Source organism: Oncorhynchus kisutch, linkage group LG6 (assembly GCF_002021735.2).
Source record: "Oncorhynchus kisutch isolate 150728-3 linkage group LG6, Okis_V2, whole genome shotgun sequence".
Lineage (NCBI taxonomy): Eukaryota > Metazoa > Chordata > Actinopteri > Salmoniformes > Salmonidae > Oncorhynchus > Oncorhynchus kisutch.
Window position 1 is genome coordinate 20,862,998 of NC_034179.2, and position 21,176 is coordinate 20,884,173.

Consider the following 21,176-nt stretch of genomic DNA (forward strand, 5'->3'; position numbering starts at 1 on the left):
CATTACAATAACGCAGACACTGTTGAATTCTTTGAAATATACAGTATAAGATGTCCTGTTTATTCTCAGGGTAATACCAGGCAAATATCATCTGAAATATACAGTATAAGATGTCCTGTTTATTCTCAGGGTAATACCCAGCAAATATAATCTGAAATAAACAGTAAAAAAGGTTATCAAATCTCCTTCAGGTCTTTATTCAAATATTAGTCTTTTTTTCAATGTTGCTGGTCATGAATAACGCATTTGAGGCTGAGGAGAATGAGCCAGTGTAACGGCTGCCTGAATAAGATTCAGATTCACACTCTATCCCTCAGCAAACAGGATGGAACAGCCAGGCCTGGTCACACACACACACACACACACACACACACACACACACACACACACACACACACACACACACACACACACACACACACACACACACACACACACACACACACACACACACACACACACACACACACACAGGAGACCATGTAACTCCCTGCCCCCCTAACCTCTCTTGGGCGTTTACACCTCCATTAAAAATATTGTTCCTTTGGCTCAGAGCTGAAATAGTAAACTGTGGTGAGTGTGGCTGTCTTCAGCGGGCTGTGGAGCCGTGTGTGTGGCTCTGTACTGTGTGCTGGGGTAGACAGTTGGGCTCAGTGGGTGTACAGGGAGTCTAGAGAGAGGGACTCCTACAGAACATGAATCAACCCTTTGATGCTGACTTGCCCTGACATCAACAATGAGGCCTTTCACAGTCCTCACCCACCTCTGAGGAGTACCTCACACACACACACACACACACACACACACACACACACACACACACACACACACACACACACACACACACCTATTCCCCCTCAGGAGACTGAAAAGATTTGGCATGGGTCCTCAGATCCTCCAAAAGTTCTACAGCTGCACCTTCGAGAGCATGGTTGCATCACTGCCTGGTATGACAATTGCTCGGCATCTGACCATAAGGCGTTACAGAGGGTAGTACGTACGGCCCAGTGTATCACTGGGGCCAAGCTTCCTGCCATCCAACCTCTATACCAGGTGGTGTCAGAGGAAGGCCCTAAAAATTGTCCAGCCACCCAAGTCATAGACTATTCTCTCTGCTACCGCACTGCAAGCAGTACCGGAGCACCAAGTCTAGGTCCAAAAGGCTTCTTAACAGCTTCTACCACCAAGCCATAAGACTGCTGAACAGTTAATCAAATGGCCACCCGGACTATTTACAATAACACACCCATTTTCTTACGCTGCTGCTACTTGCTGTTTATTATCTCTGCATTATCACTTTACCCCTACCTACATATACACATCACCTCAATTACCACGACTAAGCTGTACCCCCGCACATTGACTCTGTACCGGTACTCCCTGTATATATAGCCTGGTTATTGTTATTTTATTGTGTTTCTTTATTTTTATTATATATATATATATATATATATATATATATATATATATATATACAGTGTTCTTTTTTTATTTTTTTATTTAAGTAAATATTTTCTTAACTGAACTTATTTTTCTTAAAACTGCATGTTGGTTAAGGGCTTTTAAGTATTCATTTCACAGTAAGGTCTACACCTGTTGTATTTGACGCATGTGACAAATAACATTTGATTTGATATGATTTTGACACACACACATAGGCAGCTTTCCACCGCTTCCGTTTACAAGGAGTCAAACTTTAGAGGAAAGGAACAAGAGTCTGAAACAGCACGGGAATGAGGTGCAACACAAGGAGTCAAACTTTAGAGGAAAGGAACAAGAGTCTGAAACAGCACGGGAATGAGGTGCAACACAAGGAGTCAAACTTTAGAGGAGAGAAACAAGAGTCTGAAACAGCACGGGAATGAGGTGCAACACAATGAGTCAAACTTTAGAGGAAAGGAACAAGAGTCTGAAACAGCATGGGAATGAGGTGCAACACAAGGAGTCAAACTTTAGAGGAGAGAAACAAGAGTCTGAAACAGCACGGGAATGAGGTGCAACATAAGGAGTCAAACTTTAGAGGAAAGGAACAAGAGTCTGAAACAGCACGGGAATGAGGTGCAACACAAGGAGTCAAACTTTAGAGGAAAGGAACAAGAGTCTGAAACAGCACGGGAATGAGGTGCAACACAATGAGTCAAACTTTAGAGGAAAGGAACAAGAGTCTGAAACAGCACAGGAATGAGGTGCAACACAAGGAGTCAAACTTTAGAGGTGAGAAACAAGAGTCTGAAACAGCATGGGAATGAGGTGCAACACAAGGAGTCAAACTTTAGAGGAAAGGAACAAGAGTCTGAAACAGCACGGGAATGAGGTGCAACACAAGGAGTCAAACTTTAGAGGAAAGGAACAAGAGTCTGAAACAGCACGGGAATGAGGTGCAACACAAGGAGTCAAACTTTAGAGGAAAGGAACAAGAGTCTGAAACAGCACGGGAATGAGGTGCAACACAAGGAGTCAAACTTTAGAGGAGAGAAACAAGAGTCTGAAACAGCACGGGAATGAGGTGCAACACAAGGAGTCAAACTTTAGAGGAAAGGAACAAGAGTCTGAAACAGCACGGGAATGAGGTGCAACACAAGGAGTCAAACTTTAGAGGAAAGGAACAAGAGTCTGAAACAGCACGGGAATGAGGTGCAACACAATGAGTCAAACTTTAGAGGAAAGGAACAAGAGTCTGAAACAGCACGGGAATGAGGTGCAACACAAGGAGTCAAACTTTAGAGGAGAGAAACAAGAGTCTGAAACAGCACGGGAATGAGGTGCAACACAAGAAGTCAAACTTTAGAGGAGAGAAACAAGAGTCTGAAACAGCACGGGAATGAGGTGCAACATAAGGAGTCAAACTTTAGAGGAAAGGAACAAGAGTCTGAAACAGCACGGGAATGAGGTGCAACACAAGGAGTCAAACTTTAGAGGAAAGGAACAAGAGTCTGAAACAGCACGGGAATGAGGTGCAACACAATGAGTCAAACTTTAGAGGAAAGGAACAAGAGTCGGAAACAGCACAGGAATGAGGTGCAACACAAGGAGTCAAACTTTAGAGGAGAGAAACAAGAGTCTGAAACAGCACGGGAATGAGGTGCAACACAAGGAGTCAAACTTTAGAGGAAAGGAACAAGAGTCTGAAACAGCACGGGAATGAGGTGCAACACAAGGAGTCAAACTTTAGAGGAAAGGAACAAGAGTCTGAAACAGCACGGGAATGAGGTGCAACACAAGGAGTCAAACTTTAGAGGAGAGAAACAAGAGTCTGAAACAGCACGGGAATGAGGTGCAACACAAGGAGTCAAACTTTAGTGGAAAGGAACAAGAGTCTGAAACAGCATGGGAATGAGGTGCAACACAAGGAGTCAAACTTTAGAGGAGAGAAACAAGAGTCTGAAACAGCACGGGAATGAGGTGCAACACAAGGAGTCAAACTTTAGAGGAAAGGAACAAGAGTCTGAAACAGCACGGGAATGAGGTGCAACACAAGGAGTCAAACTTTAGAGGAGAGAAACAAGAGTCTGAAACAGCACGGGAATGAGGTGCAACACAAGGAGTCAAACTTTAGAGGAGAGAAACAAGAGTCTGAAACAGCACGGGAATGAGGTGCAACACAAGGAGTCAAACTTTAGTGGAAAGGAACAAGAGTCTGAAACAGCATGGGAATGAGGTGCAACACAAGGAGTCAAACTTTAGAGGAGAGAAACAAGAGTCTGAAACAGCACGGGAATGAGGTGCAACACAAGGAGTCAAACTTTAGAGGAAAGGAACAAGAGTCTGAAACAGCACGGGAATGAGGTGCAACACAAGGAGTCAAACTTTAGAGGAAAGGAACAAGAGTCTGAAACAGCACGGGAATGAGGTGCAACACAAGGAGTCAAACTTTAGTGGAAAGGAACAAGAGTCTGAAACAGCATGGGAATGAGGTGCAACACAAGGAGTCAAACTTTAGAGGAGAGAAACAAGAGTCTGAAACAGCACGGGAATGAGGTGCAACACAAGGAGTCAAACTTTAGAGGAAAGGAACAAGAGTCTGAAACAGCACGGGAATGAGGTGCAACACAAGGAGTCAAACTTTAGAGGAGAGAAACAAGAGTCTGAAACAGCACGGGAATGAGGTGCAACACAAGGAGTCAAACTTTAGAGGAAAGGAACAAGAGTCTGAAACAGCACGGGAATGAGGTGCAACACAAGGAGTCAAACTTTAGAGGAGAGAAACAAGAGTCTGAAACAGCACGGGAATGAGGTGCAACACAAGGAGTCAAACTTTAGTGGAAAGGAACAAGAGTCTGAAACAGCATGGGAATGAGGTGCAACACAAGGAGTCAAACTTTAGAGGAGAGAAACAAGAGTCTGAAACAGCACGGGAATGAGGTGCAACACAAGGAGTCAAACTTTAGAGGAGAGAAACAAGAGTCTGAAACAGCACGGGAATGAGGTGCAACACAAGGAGTCAAACTTTAGAGGAGAGAAACAAGAGTCTGAAACAGCACGGGAATGAGGTGCAACTCAAGGAGTCAAACTTTAGAGGAAAGGAACAAGAGTCTGAAACAGCACGGGAATGAGGTGCAACACAAGGAGTCAAACTTTAGAGGAAAGGAACAAGAGTCTGAAACAGCACGGGAATGAGGTGCAACACAAGGAGTCAAACTTTAGAGGAGAGAAACAAGAGTCTGAAACAGCACGGGAATGAGGTGCAACACAAGGAGTCAAACTTTAGAGGAGAGAAACAAGAGTCTGAAACAGCACGGGAATGAGGTGCAACACAAGGAGTCAAACTTTAGGGGAAAGGAACAAGAGTCTGAAACAGCACGGGAATGAGGTGCAACACAAGGACTCACACTTTAGAGGAAAGGAACAAGAGTCTGAAACAGCACGGGAATGAGGTGCAACTCAAGGAGTCAAACTTTAGAGGAAAGGAACAAGAGTCTGAAACAGCACGGGAATGAGGTGCAACACAAGGAGTCAAACTTTAGAGGAGAGAAACAAGAGTCTGAAACAGCACGGGAATGAGGTGCAACACAAGGAGTCAAACTTTAGAGGAGAGAAACAAGAGTCTGAAACAGCACGGGAATGAGGTGCAACACAAGGAGTGAGAATGAGAAAAGAGACAAGTCAGACGCATTGAAAAACAGAAAGAGCCCTGTATTTTCCCCTGTCCTACCACTTTGTATTTTCACTGTGAAGCAAGTTAAGGTTATAGTTCTTGTTAAAGTTCTCTGTAGCAATTACTTTGTAAGAGTGCTACAACAGGAATGAAATAGAATTGAATGGAATACAATTAAAGTGGACATGGTAAGGTGACACAGAGCTGGGCAGTGCCACTCACAGAGTAACCCTCCAACATGATTGCCATATTTCCACCTCTCTGTAAAATAGTGTTACTCTCGGTAATGCACAGGGTGTCTGTCCTAAAAAAAAGTAAAGAGGCTATACAGTCCACAGTCTCCACAGTCTGTCAGGTTTGACTGTCCCATAGTGAAGCATTATACAACGGCTATCTCATTAGCCCAGCCAGACAATATATAAACTTGATCTCCACTATAAAAAGCATATCTCCCATTTCTGTTAGACTAGCAAATGGTTTTCAACAGCGAATATTTGTAATAACCTTGCTGTCTGTCTCTCTGATAACACTGCCTTAATATTGAAATGTGATATCCAGCTGTCCTATGGTAATGAACGTGTCAGGATTCGGGACAAGACAGACAGGCTGCTAGTTTTTCTCAGCCAGTCGAAATCAGGAATCAGCATAATTTCTATGGATTTAGACAAAGACATGTCAATAGAAAAACAGGAAATGCAGCTAGTTTGCTGTCATTTCCACTTCAGTCTTAAGGGATTGTTAGCTGTGTAATTGGCTGTCTCTTCTGATCGGTGGAGTGACGACAGATCAAATGTTCTATGCCAGGCGAAAATTGCAGATCATTAGCTCATTGTTATGTATGTGTCCCAAAACAACCACTTTAAAACAGCTTAAACAAACACAAATGCGGCTACTTTGCTGTTATTCTGGCCGCTCTGATTGACGTGATTGTGTTAGTTAAAGTTGACTAGCTAGCAAGCATGGGATAAGAATGTTATCAGCCATCATGGCAACGGAACATTTAGAACGAACGACTTTGTCTCGTCCATAGATTTAGAACAAAAAGACTTAACGACTGGGTCGCGTCTCTGGCAACTGAACCAATGAATCGAACGACCCAGCTGGCTTGGGTGGCAAACGTAGATTCGTGTCAGGACAATATATCGTGGAAGGATGAAATAATATGAATAAATTCATCAAAATAATGTTTTTAATGAAAATATGTCAATCACTATTTGAATATGTTGAAAATCTGTTTCATAAAAGTGCTAATGACACGTTTGGAGGATATATTGGCTCGGTTTGATGGCATCAACCCATTTACCTGTGACTGTATTCATGATGCAGCGCTGCCTCACCTTATTGTCTTTATAAAACTGTTACCAACATATTAGAATAACAATGATTTACATATTTTCCTGAAAACATTATTTTGATAAGTAAATTCATACAATTTCATTCTTCCACCAGAAGATACAATATAGTCCAGACCAAAATCTGGTTGTTAGTTATTTTGGTCATGTGGCTACAGACGTGACCCAGTCCTTAATTATTTTTGCGTAGTTGCTATGCAAAATGACTGGTCGTCAGTTCTAAACAAAATGGTTGCTATGCAGGCTGGATAACGTTCTTCAGATAACTCAGTTAAGTCAAAACATTGAGCCTGGGATGAAAATACACTAGCTGCATTTTCCTTTGTTTGATCTTCTTTTCGATTTACATTTACTTGAATATGTCCATGATTGATGGGTGATTTCGTCAAGCTCAGAAAAAGTTGTCTCATCGTGTCTGGGGACATTTCACTCGATGTATGGTACTACAGAGATCGGTATTCAAACGTCAAACATTGCTTCAGTCGGACAGACAGATGTTGAGGATTATATTAACCCCTGCTGTACCAAACTAAATGATAGTCTGGAAGCAAGGGAGTTGAGTTGAGATAAATACAAGAGATGATTCAGACAGCAACATGAACATGATATTCTCATGGAGGCGCAGTGATCATTTTCAGATGGAACTGTTAGCAGGCATAGGTGTGTCTGTGATGGCCAATACAGCAAGTCCTGGAACACTGCTCATCCAATCCAGGATCCAAACAACCAGTTTAATTATACTTTAGACCACACAATGTCGCGCGGTAATTATGGCGGCAAGACTCACAGTCTATATATAAAGTCTATTTATAAAGGTCTTCCTGGAATTCTCCCTCGAGAGGAAAGACGGATGGTGAAACTCTAGAGTGTCTGTGTAGAAGGGAGAGTAGGAAAGTCGAAAGGATACAACCTACAGTAGATTATGGACATTGGATAACTGATATCACTGGCTATCACTTTGACCACAAGCAGTTTATTATACTACTGCTATATTGTAGGTGTGATAAGTATTTGTGTGCCCATAACTCTGTTTGACCCTTTCATTTGCCTATATGATGATAGACTCTGCTTCACTGGGCTGGTGGCTGTAATTAGCTTTAGCGCTAGTGTTTTACCTTGACTAGCCACTCACACTGTGCCGCTCTGGGAGGACTAACACTCATAGACTTTGACACCATTAGAGCCTGCCTCACATTGGAGATAGATAGATATCTTGGGCTCAACCCTTCTGCTTGGTTTAACAAGCCGTCCACCACTCTAATGCAATGATGACTGTATAGCCTGTAGTTATTATCACTCAATCATCTTTTGATTTTCTGCTGCTGGACTGTACGCACGGACATTACTGAAACAGATCTGTAAGACGGGTGGAATATGTGAGGCCAGCGGCTCTGACGGATCTTCTAGTTTTGAGTGTGTTATTTATTTAAAGGGAAAATCCACTCAAAAACAATTTAAATTTTTTAATACATTTGTTGTACTTGAATGCTGACATGCATAACATTTTGGGGCTGTATCAACAAAATGCCAAAAGACCGTTTTTGAGAGGAGTTTCCCTTTAAAGCTGCAATATGTAACGTTTTGGTTGACCTGACCAAATTCACATAGACATGTGAGTTATAGATCTGTAATTCTCATTGAAAGCAAGTCTAAGAAGCTGTAGATCTGCCTCCTGTTCTTAAGTTTAGTTTTTGTGTATTTTACTTGTGGTTTTGTACACCAGCTTCAAACAGATGAAAATACAATATTTGTGGTTACGGAAAATATATTTCACAGCGGTTTAGATGCTACAATGATTCTCTACACTATACTTGCTTGTTTTGTCACATAAACTGAAATTAGGCAAACTATTAGAATTTTTGCAACCAGGAAAAAGGGGTGCGATTTCTGCATAGTGCACCTTTAAGATTCCAAAAGATTCCCAAAAATGATGTGGCTATATTCCTGCCCAAAGCACAGTATCTGTGCATGCCCTCAAAGCTAGCCTGAGGGTAGTAGTTGCGAGAATGTACCAAGTCACTGACCCCTTGAACTCTAACAGAATAAGCAGGGTGTAATTTTCTGGCACACGTGTACAGTTGTGATATAATAGGATTACAATAGATACACACAGTAATTCCACCTTGGCCTCGCCCTGGATTGGAGTAAGTGAGCCTGGGTTTAGCTCAGGAGGATGTGGGCAGTAGCAGCAGTAGCAGAAGTAGCAGCAGTAGCAGTATCATCAGTAGTAGGAGCAGTAGCAGCAGCAGCAGTAGCAACAGTAGCAGTAACAGCAGTAGAAACAGTAGCAGAAACAGCAATAGCAGTAACAGCAGTAGCAGTAGCAGTAACAGTAGCAGTAGTAGTAGCAGTAGCAGAAGTTGCAGTAACAGCAGTAGCAGTAGAAGCAGCAGTAGCACCAGCAGTAGCAGTAGCAACAGTAGCAGCAGCAGTAACAGCAGTAGCAGCAGTAACAGCACTAGCAACAGTAACAGCAGCAGCAGTAACATCAGTAGCAGCAGCAGCAGTAACAGCAGTAGCAGCAGTAGCAGCAGCAGCAGCAGCAGTAACAGCAGTAGCGACTGTAGCAGCAGTAACAGCAGTAGCAGCAGAAGCAACAGAATCAGCGGTAACAGCAGTAGAAGTGTCAGCAGCAGTAATAACAGCAGTAGCGACAGTAGCAGCAGCAGCAGTAACAGCAGTAGCAACAGTAGCAGCAGCAGCAGTAACAACAGTAACAGCAGCAACAGCAGTAGCAACAGCAGCAGTAACAGCAGTAGCGACTGTAATAGCAGTAACAGCAGTAACAGCAGTAGCAACAGTAACAGCAGTAGCAACAGTAGGAGCAGCATCAGTAACAGCAGTAAGAGCAGTAGCAACAGTAGCAGCAGTAACAGCAGTAGAAGTGTCAGCAGCAGCAGCAGTAACAGCAGTAGCGACAGTAGCAGCAGCAGCAGTAACAGCAGTAGCGACTGTAGCAGCAGTAACAGCAGTAACAGCAGTAGCAACAGTAGCAGCAGCAACAGTAACAGCAGTAGCAACAGCAGCAGCAGTAACAGCAGTAGCGACTGTAGCAACAGTAGCAGCAGCAGCAGTAACAGCAGTAGCAACAGCAGCAGCAGTAACAGCAGTAGCAACAGTAGCAGCAGCATCAGTAACAGCAGTAGCAGCAGCAGCAGTAACAGCAGTAGCGACTGTAGCAGCAGTAACAGCAGTAGTAGCAGCAGCAGCAGTAACAGCAGTAGCAACAGTAGCAGCAGCAGCAGTAACAGCAGTAGTGACTGTAGCAGCGGTAACAGCAGTAGAAGTGTCAGCAGCAGCAGCAGCAGTAACAGCAGTAGCAACAGTAGCAGCAGTAACAGCAGTAGCAACAGCAGCAGCAGTAACAGCAGTAGCGACTGTAGCAGCAGTAACAGCAGTAACAGCAGTAGCAACAGTAGCAGCAGTAACAGCAGTAGCAACAGCAGCAGCAGTAACAGCAGTAGCGACTGTAGCAGCAGTAACAGCAGTAGCAACTGTAGCAGCAGTAACAGCAGTAACAGCATTAGCAACAGTAGCAGCAGTAACAGCAGTAGCGACTGTAGCAGCGGTAACAGCAGTAGAAGTGTCAGCAGCAGCAGCAACATCAGTAGCAACAGTAGCAGCAGTAACAGCAGTAGCGACTGTAGCAGCAGTAACAGCAGTAGCAACAGACACAGCAGTAACAGCAGTAGCAACAGCAGCAGCAGTAACAGCAGTAGCGACTGTAGCAGCAGTAACAGCAGTAGCGACTGTAGCAGCAGTAGCAGCAGTAACAGCAGTAGCAGCAGTAACAGCAGTAACAGCAGCAGCAGCAGCAGCAGTAACAGCAGTAGCAACAGTAGCAGCAGTAACAGCAGTAGCAACAGCAGCAGCAGTAACAGCAGTAGCGACTGTAGCAGCAGTAGCAGCAGTAACAGCAGTAGCAGCAGTAACAGCAATAGCAACATTAGCAGCAGTAGCAACAGTAGCAGTAGCAGCAGTAACAGCAGTAGCAACAGTAGCAGCAGTAACAGCAGTAACAGCAGTAGCAACAGTAGCAGCAGCAACAGTAACAGCAGTAGCAACAGCAGCAGCAGTAACAGCAGTAGCGACTGTAGCAGCAGTAACAGCAGTAACAGCAGTAGCAACAGTAGCAGCAGTAACAGCAGTAGCAACAGCAGCAGCAGTAACAGCAGTAGCGACTGTAGCAGCAGTAACAGCAGTAGCAACTGTAGCAGCAGTAACAGCAGTAACAGCATTAGCAACAGTAGCAGCAGTAACAGCAGTAGCGACTGTAGCAGCGGTAACAGCAGTAGAAGTGTCAGCAGCAGCAGCAACATCAGTAGCAACAGTAGCAGCAGTAACAGCAGTAGCGACTGTAGCAGCAGTAACAGCAGTAGCAACAGACACAGCAGTAACAGCAGTAGCAACAGCAGCAGCAGTAACAGCAGTAGCGACTGTAGCAGCAGTAACAGCAGTAGCGACTGTAGCAGCAGTAGCAGCAGTAACAGCAGTAGCAGCAGTAACAGCAGTAACAGCAGCAGCAGCAGCAGCAGTAACAGCAGTAGCAACAGTAGCAGCAGTAACAGCAGTAGCAACAGCAGCAGCAGTAACAGCAGTAGCGACTGTAGCAGCAGTAGCAGCAGTAACAGCAGTAGCAGCAGTAACAGCAATAGCAACATTAGCAGCAGTAGCAACAGTAGCAGTAGCAGCAGTAACAGCAGTAGCAACAGTAGCAGCAGTAACAGCAGTAGCAACAGTAGCAGCAGTAACAGCAGTAACAGCAGTAGCAACAGTAGCAGCAGCAACAGTAACAGCAGTAGCAACAGCAGCAGCAGTAACAGCAGTAGCGACTGTAGCAGCAGTAACAGCAGTAACAGCAGTAGCAACAGCAACAGTAACAGCATTAGCAACAGCAGCAGCAGTAACAGCAGTAGCAACAGTAGCAGCAGTAACAGCAGTAGCGACTGTAGCAGCAGTAGCAACAGTAGCAGCAGCAGCAGTAACAGCAGTAGCAACTGTAGCAGCAGTAACAGCAGTAACAGCAGTAGCAACAGTAGCAGCAGCAACAGTAACAGCAATAGCAACAGTAGCAGCAGTAGCAACAGTAGCAGTAACAGCAGTAGCAACAGTAGCAGCAGTAACAGCAGTAGCAACAGTAGCAGCAGTAACAGCAGTAACAGCAGTAGCAACAGTAGCAGCAGCAACAGTAACAGCAGTAGCAACAGCAGCAGCAGTAACAGCAGTAGCAACAGCAGCAGCAGTAACAGCAGTAGCGACTGTAGCAGCAGTAACAGCAGTAGCGACTGTAGCAGCAGTAGCAGCAGTAACAGCAGTAGCAGCAGTAACAGCAGTAACAGCAGCAGCAGCAGCAGCAGTAACAGCAGTAGCAACAGTAGCAGCAGTAACAGCAGTAGCAACAGCAGCAGCAGTAACAGCAGTAGCGACTGTAGCAGCAGTAGCAGCAGTAACAGCAGTAGCAGCAGTAACAGCAATAGCAACATTAGCAGCAGTAGCAACAGTAGCAGTAGCAGCAGTAACAGCAGTAGCAACAGTAGCAGCAGTAACAGCAGTAACAGCAGTAGCAACAGTAGCAGCAGCAACAGTAACAGCAGTAGCAACAGCAGCAGCAGTAACAGCAGTAGCGACTGTAGCAGCAGTAACAGCAGTAACAGCAGTAGCAACAGTAGCAGCAGCAACAGTAACAGCATTAGCAACAGCAGCAGCAGTAACAGCAGTAGCAACAGTAGCAGCAGTAACAGCAGTAGCGACTGTAGCAGCAGTAGCAACAGTAGCAGCAGCAGCAGTAACAGCAGTAGCAACTGTAGCAGCAGTAACAGCAGTAACAGCAGTAGCAACAGTAGCAGCAGCAACAGTAACAGCAATAGCAACAGTAGCAGCAGTAGCAACAGTAGCAGTAACAGCAGTAGCAACAGTAGCAGCAGTAACAGCAGTAGCAACAGTAGCAGCAGTAACAGCAGTAACAGCAGTAGCAACAGTAGCAGCAGCAACAGTAACAGCAGTAGCAACAGCAGCAGCAGTAACAGCAGTAGCGACTGTAGCAGCAGTAACAGCAGTAGCAACAGTAGCAGTAGCAGCAGTAACAGCAGTAGCGACTGTAGCAGCAGTAACAGCAGTAGCAACAGTAGCAGCAGTAACGGCAGTAGCAGCAGCAGCAGCAGCAGTAACAGCAGTAGTGACTGTAGCAGCAGTAACAGCAGTAGCAGCAGTAGCAACAGTAGCAGCGGTAACAGCAGTAGAAGTGTCAGCAGTAGCAGTAACAGCAGTAGCAACAGTAGCAGCAGTAACGGCAGTAGCAGCAGCAGCAGTAACAGCAGTAGTGACTGTAGCAGCAGTAACAGCAGTAGCAGCAGTAGCAACAGTAGCAGCGGTAACAGCAGTAGAAGTGTCAGCAGTAGCAGTAACAGCAGTAGAAGCAGTAACAGCAGTAGCAACAGTAGCAACAGTAGCAGTAACAGCAGTAGCAGCAGTAACAGCAGTAGCAACAGTAGCAGCAGTAGCAGCAGTAACAGCAGTAGCAACAGTAACAGCAGTAGCAACAGTAGCAACAGTAGCAGCAGCAGTAACAGCAGCAGCAGCAGTAACAGCAGTTGCAACAGTAGCAGCAGCAGCAGAAGCAGTAACAGCAGCAGCAGCAGTAACAGCAGCAGCAGTAACAGCATTAGCAACAGTAGCAGCGGTAACAGCAGTAGAAGTGTCAGCAGTAGCGGTAGCAGTAGGAGTGTCAGCAGTAGCAGTAGCAGTAGAAGTGTCAGCAGTAGCGGTAGTAGTAGAAGTGTCAACAGTAGCGGTAGCAGCAGCAGCAGTAACAGCAGTAGAAGTGTCAGCAGTAGCGGTAGCAGTAGAAGTGTCAGCAGCAGCAGTAACAGTAGTAGAAGTGTCAGCAGTAGCGGTAGCAGCAGCAGTAACAGTAGTAGAAGTGTCAGCATTAGCGGTAGAAGCAGCAGCAGTAACAGCAGTAGAAGTGTCAGCAGCAGCAGTAACAGTAGTAGAAGTGTCAGCAGTAGCGGTAGAAGCAGCAGCAGTAACAGTAGTAGAAGTGTCAGCAGTAGCGGTAGCAGCAGCAGTAACAGTAGTAGAAGTGTCAGCAGTAGCGGTAGCAGCAGCAGTAACAGTAGTAGAAGTGTCAGCAGTAGCAGTAGCAGTAGCAGCAGCAGCAGTAACAGTAGTAGAAGTGTCAGCAGTAGCGGTAGCAGCAGCAGCAGTAACAGTAGTAGAAGTGTCAGCAGTAGCGGTAGCAGCAGTAACAGTAGTAGAAGTGTCAGCAGTAGCGGTAGCAGTAGAAGTGTCAGCAGCAGCAGTAACAGTAGTAGAAGTGTCAGCAGTAGCGGTAGCAGCAGCAGTAACAGTAGTAGAAGTGTCAGCAGTAACGGTAGCAGCAGCAGCTGTAACAGCAGTAGAAGTGTCAGCAGTAGCGGTAGCAGCAGCAGCAGTAACAGCAGTGGAAGTGTCAGCAGTAGAAGTGTCAGCAGTAGAAGTGTCAGCAGTAGAAGTGTCAGCAGTAGAAGTGTCAGTAGTAGCGGTAGCAGTAGAAGTGTCAGTAGTAGAAGTGTCAGCAGTAGCGGTAGCAGCAGCAGTAACAGTAGTAGAAGTGTCAGCAGTAGCGGCAGCAGCAGTAACAGTAGTAGAAGTGTCAGCAGTAGCGGTAGCAGCAGCAGCAGTAACAGTAGTAGAAGTGTCAGCAGTAGCGGTAGCAGCAGCAGCAGTAACAGTAGTAAAAGTGCCAGCAGTAGCGGTAGAAGCAGCAGCAGTAGAAGTGTCAGCAGTAGCGGTAGCAGCAGCAGCAGTAACATCTGTAGAAGTGTCAGCAGTAGCGGTAGCCGTAGAAGTGTCAGCAGTAGCGGTAGCAGCAGCAGCAGTAACAGTAGTAGAAGTGTCAGCAGTAGCAGTAGCAGTAGAAGTGTCAGCAGTAGCGGTAGCAGCAACAGCAGTAACATTAGTAGAAGTGTCAGCAGTAGCGGTAGCAGCAGCAGCAGTAACAGCAGTAGAAGTGTCAGCAGTAGCGGTAGCAGCAGCAGTAACAGTAGTAGAAATGTCAGCAGTAGCGGTAGCAGCAGCAGTAACAGCAGTAGAAGTGTCAGCAGTAGCGGTAGCAGTAGAAGTGTCAGCAGTAGCGGTAGCAGCAGCAGTAACAGCAGTAGAAGTGTCAGCAGTAGCGGTAGCAGTAGAAGTGTCAGCAGTAGCGGTAGCAGCAGCAGTAACAGTAGTAGAAGTGTCAGCAGTAGCGGCAGCAGCAGTAACAGTAGTAGAAGTGTCAGCAGTAGCGGTAGCAGCAGCAGCAGTAACAGTAGTAGAAGTGTCAGCAGTAGCGGTAGCAGCAGCAGTAACAGTAGTAAAAGTTCCAGCAGTAGCGGTAGAAGCAGCAGCAGTAGAAGTGTCTGCAGTAGCGGTAGCAGCAGCAGCAGTAACAGCTGTAGAAGTGTCAGCAGTAGCGGTAGCAGTAGAAGTGTCAGCAGTAGCGGTAGCAGCAGCAGCAGTAACAGTAGTAGAAGTGTCAGCAGTAGCAGTAGCAGTAGAAGTGTCAGCAGTAGCGGTAGCAGCAACAGCAGTAACATTAGTAGAAGTGTCAGCAGTAGCGGTAGCAGCAGCAGCAGTAACAGCAGTAGAAGTGTCAGCAGTAGCGGTAGAAGCAGCAGTAACAGTAGTAGAAATGTCAGCAGTAGCGGTAGCAGCAGCAGTAACAGCAGTAGAAGAGTCAGCAGTAGCGGTAGCAGTAGAAGTGTCAGCAGTAGCGGTAGCAGCAGCAGTAACAGCAGTAGAAGTGTCAGCAGTAGCGGTAGCAGCAGCAGCAGTAACAGTAGTAGAAGTGTCAGCAGTAGTGGTAGCAGCAGCAGCAGTAACAGTAGTAGAAGTGTCAGCAGTAGCGGTAGCAGCAGCAGTAACAGTAGTAGAAGTGTCAGCAGTAGCGGTAGCAGCAGCAGTAACAGTAGTAGAAGTGTCAGCAGTAGCGGTAGCAGCAGCAGTAACAGTAGTAGAAGTGTCAGCAGTAGCGGTAGCAGCAGCAGTAACAGTAGTAGAAGTGTCAGCAGTAGCGGTAGCAGCAGCAGTAACAGTAGTAGAAGTGTCAGCAGTAGCGGTAGCAGCAGCAGTAACAGTAGTAGAAGTGTCAGCAGTAGCAGTAGCAGTAGCGGTAGCAGCAGCAGTAACAGTAGTAGAAGTGTCAGCAGTAGCGGTAGCAGCAGCAGCAGTAACAGTAGTAGAAGTGTCAGCAGTAGCGGTAGCAGCAGCAGCAGTAACAGTAGTAGAAGTGTCAGCAGTAGCGGTAGCAGTAGAAGTGTCAGCAGCAGCAGTAACAGTAGTAGAAGTGACAGCAGTAGCGGTAGCAGCAACAGCAGTAACAGTAGTAGAAGTGTCAGCAGTAGCGGTAGCAGCAGCAGCAGTAACAGTAGTAGAAGTGTCAGCAGTAGCGGTAGCAGTAGAAGTGTCAGCAGCAGCAGTAACAGTAGTAGAAGTGTCAGCAGTAGCGGTAGCAGCAGCAGTAACAGTAGTAGAAGTGTCAGCAGTAACGGTAGCAGCAGCAGCTGTAACAGCAGTAGAAGTGTCAGCAGTAGCGGTAGCAGCAGCAGTAACAGCAGTGGAAGTGTCAGCAGTAGAAGTGTCAGCAGTAGAAGTGTCAGCAGTAGAAGTGTCAGCAGTAGCGGTAGCAGTAGAAGTGTCAGTAGTAGAAGTGTCAGCAGTAGCGGTAGCAGCAGCAGTAACAGTAGTAGAAGTGTCAGCAGTAGCGGCAGCAGCAGTAACAGTAGTAGAAGTGTCAGCAGTAGCGGTAGCAGCAGCAGCAGTAACAGTAGTAGAAGTGTCAGCAGTAGCGGTAGCAGCAGCAGCAGTAACAGTAGTAAAAGTTCCAGCAGTAGCGGTAGAAGCAGCAGCAGTAGAAGTGTCAGCAGTAGCGGTAGCAGCAGCAGCAGTAACATCTGTAGAAGTGTCAGCAGTAGCGGTAGCCGTAGAAGTGTCAGCAGTAGCGGTAGCAGCAGCAGCAGTAACAGTAGTAGAAGTGTCAGCAGTAGCGGTAGCAGCAGCAGCAGTAACAGCAGTAGAAGTGTCAGCAGTAGCGGTAGCAGCAGCAGTAACAGCAGTAGAAGTGTCAGCAGTAGCGGTAGCAGTAGAAGTGTCAGCAGTAGCGGTAGCATCAGCTGTAACAGCAGTAGAAGTGTCAGCAGTAGCGGTAGCAGCAGAAGCAGTAACAGTAGTAGAAGTGTCAGCAGTAGTGGTAGCAGCAGCAGCAGTAACAGTAGTAGAAGTGTCAGCAGTAGCGGTAGCAGCAGCAGTAACAGTAGTAGAAGTGTCAGCAGTAGCGGTAGCAGCAGCAGTAACAGTAGTAGAAGTGTCAGCAGTAGCGGTAGCAGCAGCAGTAACAGTAGTAGAAGTGTCAGCAGTAGCGGTAGCAGCAGCAGTAACAGTAGTAGAAGTGTCAGCAGTAGCGGTAGCAGCAGCAGTAACAGTAGTAGAAGTGTCAGCAGCAGCGGTAACAGCAGTAGAAGTGTCAGCAGTAGCAGTAGCAGCAGCAGCAGTAACAGTAGTAGAAGTGTCAGCAGTAGCGGTAGCAGCAGCAGCAGTAACAGTAGTAGAAGTGTCAGCAGTAGCAGCAGCAGCAGTAACAGTAGTAGAAGTGTCAGCAGTAGCGGTAGCAGCAGCAGCAGTAACAGTAGTAGAAGTGTCAGCAGTAGCGGTAGCAGCAGCAGCAGTAACAGTAGTAGAAGTGTCAGCAGTAGCGGTAACAGTAGTAGAAGTGTCAGCAGTAGCGGTAGCAGCAGCAGCAATAACAGCAGTAGCAGAAGCAGCAGTATGTACGGCTGGCCTGTGAGATGCCTGCTCCTTGTTTTCAGGGTTTCACTGCCACGGTAAGGCTGGCCCATTTAGGCCACTGTTTGTTTTTTGGTGAATGAGTGGCTTGTGTGGTCATATCCGTACCAAATCCCTGTCCTGGAGACATAAACACACAACCTGCTAAGCTTAGGGCTGCTGTGGAGGAGTGCTGAGAGGAGAGGAGAGGAGAGGAGAGGGAGGCTGAGAGGAGAGGCTGAGAGGAGAGGCTGAGAGGGAGGCTGAGAGGAGAGGCTGAGAGGAGAGGCTGAGAGGAGAGGATGAGAGGAGAGGCTGAGAGGAAAGGATGAGAGGGCCAAGAAGAGAGAGAGATGAGATGAGTCCTTCACTCCATATTTACACTATTAGTTCCTTCTGATTGAACGGCTCCCAGCCCCACACTGGCTATTCTGTGTGTTTCTCGTACTACCTGACATGCGTACTGTACACATACACAGAGTTGGAAATCCAAACAGGATACCACATTGCACTGGAAAAAGGGTTTTAAAAAGACTGAGCTGACCAACAGTATCCCCATCTATCGTTCTATCCAGCCTCCCACTTGCTCTCCTTCTGAAGCCCTCTTCTGGACAAGAGGAATACCTATGTGAGAATGCTGTTCATCGACTACAGCTCGGCATTTAACACCATAGTGCCCTCCAAGCTCGTCATCAAGCTCGAGACCCTGGGTCTCGACCCCGCCCTGTGCAACTGGGTACTGGACTTCCTGACGGGCTGCCCCCAGGTGGTGAGGGTAGGCAACATCATCTCCACCCTGCTGATCCTCAACACTGGGGCCCCACAAGGGTGCGTTCTGAGCCCTCTCCTGTACTCCCTGTTCACCCACGACCACTCTGTACCATCACTCATTCATATATCTTTATGTACATATTCTTTATCCCCTTACACTTGTGTCTATAAGGTAGTAGTTTTGGAATTGTTAGCTAGATTACTTGTTGGTTATTACTGCATTGTCGGAACTAGAAGCACAAGCATTTCGCTACACTCGCATTAACATCTGCTAACCATGTGTATGTGACAAATAACATTTGATGATTTGATTTGAGTTTTCTCTTCTCTGTGAGCAACAGAAAAACAGTCAACTTTTAAATTCCTCTGCTGCTTCTCTGCCCTGTGCTTTAATGAATGATTGAGCAGCTATCAGTCTGAGCCACAGAGAGGGAGGAGAGGATTGGCAGAACACCGTGGCCCCCCTCATCTTTCCCACCACTGAGTGAATGGGAGAGTTGTAAAGGTCAAAGGGACGCTAAGACCGTCAAGTCAGAAGTCAGGTGACTGCTTTATATGATATGAAGACTCATATATATGTCCAGACTTAAACAGTAGTATTACTCCAGACAGACCACTCTGATTGGGTGGGTTTGACCCCATGGTGTGTATGTCTATGGTTTGATCTCTGTCCAGCTGCCTGTCATGTCCTGTCTCTGTAGCCCCAGTGGTCATGGGCTTATATTCCTCCTCATGTTCCAGTCTTTCTGACTGGGTGGCTCTGCTGCTTTGCTTTGATAGCCAGCCCTGTTCACTCCACTGTGTCCTGGGGGCTAACAGGACTCAGGCCTCGCATCACCTCCAAATGAACTGAACAGAGAGGGAAATATTCAACACAGCTGCTGCTGGGCTGGCTGGCTCTGGGATCTGGCTGGGGCTAGGATAGGAGAGGAGAGGAGGAGAGACAAACTACTCTCCCTCAGGTAGAGTTTAGGGCTTCTTCCTTTTGAAGCCGTCTTCACAGAGCTCTGCTGCATTCGTACTGGCAGCACAGCTTGTTTAGGAAAATAAACAGTTCCCAAATGAGTCAGGATGGGAAGGTAAAGAGAGAGCAAGTGAGCTGGAGAGAGATAAGAGGTTTTATCTAGAGAACTGTCTGGTCTGTGAGCTGCACCGGCAGAGAGGAGAGCAGGAGCTCCAAGATGAATCAAAACAAATCAAGGACGAACCTAGTCGTTGGAGGCAATTATGGGTAAACTATCCATGTGTAACTCCAGCCCCCCTGTTACTGTGACGTTTTGACGCAGACGTAGTGTTTTGATGTGTTGTGTATGTCGTGGACAGCAAATAGTGCCATATGGCTTGTGCAGGCTTGATGCACATCCCCTGTTGAATAGCGCTCCCTCATCCCTGATGTTGTCCTCCCTTCCTTTACTCTCATATTGATGTGTAGAAGAAATGTCTGCTATGTCCTATCCCTCTTCCTCCCTCTTTCACCCTCTTCCACCCTCTTCCACCCTCTTCCTCCCTCTTCCACCCTCTTCCTCCCTCTTCCACCCTCTTCCTCCCTCTTCCACCCTCTTCCTCCCTCTTCCTCCCTCTTCCACCCTCTTCCACCCTCTTCCTCCCTCTTCCACCCTCTTCCTCCCTCTTCCACCCTCTTCCTCCCTCTTCCACCCTCTTCCTCCCTCTTCCACCCTCTTCCTCCCTCTATTCCATAAAGTATCTTTCTGCTCCTTCCTACCTATTGATTTGTATTAACCTCCCTCCCTCCCTCCCTCCCTCCCTCCCTCCCTCCCTCCCTCCCTCCCTCCCTCCCTCCCTCCCTCCCTCCCTCCCTCCCTCCCTCCCTCCCTCCCTCCCTCCCTCCCTCCCTCCCTCCCTCCCTCCCTCTCTCTCTCTCTCTCTCTCTCTCTCTCTCTCTGTCTATCTATCTCTCTATTTCTCACTATTCTCTCTCTCTCTCTCCTCTCTCTCTCCCTCTATCTGTCTATCTATCTCTCTATTTCTTACTATTCTCTCTCTCTTTTCAATTCAATTCCCTTTTCTCTCTCTTTCTCTCTCTCTCTCAACTTCAATTGCAATGATCAATTCTTTCTCTCTGTCTTGCTCTCTTGCTCTATCTATATATTTTCTCTATCTATCTCTCTATCTCTCTATCTAGCTACAGTTGAAGTCAGAAGTTTACATACACTTACGTTGGAGTCATTTTTCAACCACTCCACAAATTTCTTGTTAACAAACTATAGTTTTGTCAAGTCGGTTAGGACATCTACTTTGTGCATGACACAAGTCATTTTTCCAACAATAGTTTACAGACATATTATTTAATTTATAATTCACTGTATCACAATTCCAGCGGGTCAGAAGTTTACATTCGCTAAGTTGACTGTGCCTTTAAACAGCTTGGAAAATTCCAGAAAATGATGTCATGGCTTTAGAAGCTTCTGATAGGCTAATTGAAGTCATTTGAGTCATTTGGAGGTGTACCTGTGGATGTATTTCAAGGCCTACCTTCAAACTCAGTGCCTCTTTGCTTGACATCATGGGAAAATCAAAAGATATCAGCCAAGACCTCAGAAAACAAATTGTAGACCTCCACAAGTCTGTTTCATCCTTGGGAGCAATTTCCAAATGCCTGAAGGTACCACGTTCATCTGTACAAACAATAGTATGCACGTATAAACACCATGGGACCACACAGCCGGCATACCGCTCAGGAAGGAGACGCGTTGTATCCTAGAGATGAACGTATTTTGGTGTGAAAAGTGCATATCAATCCCAGAACAACAGCAAAGGACCTCGTGAAGATGCTGGAAGAAACAGGTACAAAAGTATCTATATCCACAGTAAAATGAGTCCTATATCGACATAACCCGATTGGCCGCTAAGCAAGGAAGAAGCCACTGCTCCAAAACCGCCCTAAAAAAGCCAGACTACGGTTTGCAACTGCACATGGGGACAAAGATCATACTTTTTGGAGAAATGTCCTCTGGTCCGATGAAACAAAAATAGAACGGTTTGGCCATAATGACCATTGTTATGTTTGGAGGAAAAAAATGGGGGAGGCTTGCAGGCCGAAGAACACCATCCCAACCATGAAGCACGGGGCATGGGGATGGCAGCATCATGTTGTGGGGGTGCTTTGCTGCAGGAGGGACTGGTGCACTTCACAAAATAGATGGCATCATGAGAAAATA

The 21,176-nt window shown here is 46.4% G+C and overlaps 1 protein-coding gene across 2 annotated transcripts in view; it reads left to right on the forward strand.

The window, feature by feature from the left end:
* The window catches only part of LOC116374360 (netrin receptor UNC5C-like), a 268,722-nt gene that overhangs the window by 29,670 nt on the left and 217,876 nt on the right, over window positions 1-21,176 (forward strand). The window lies entirely within an intron of this gene.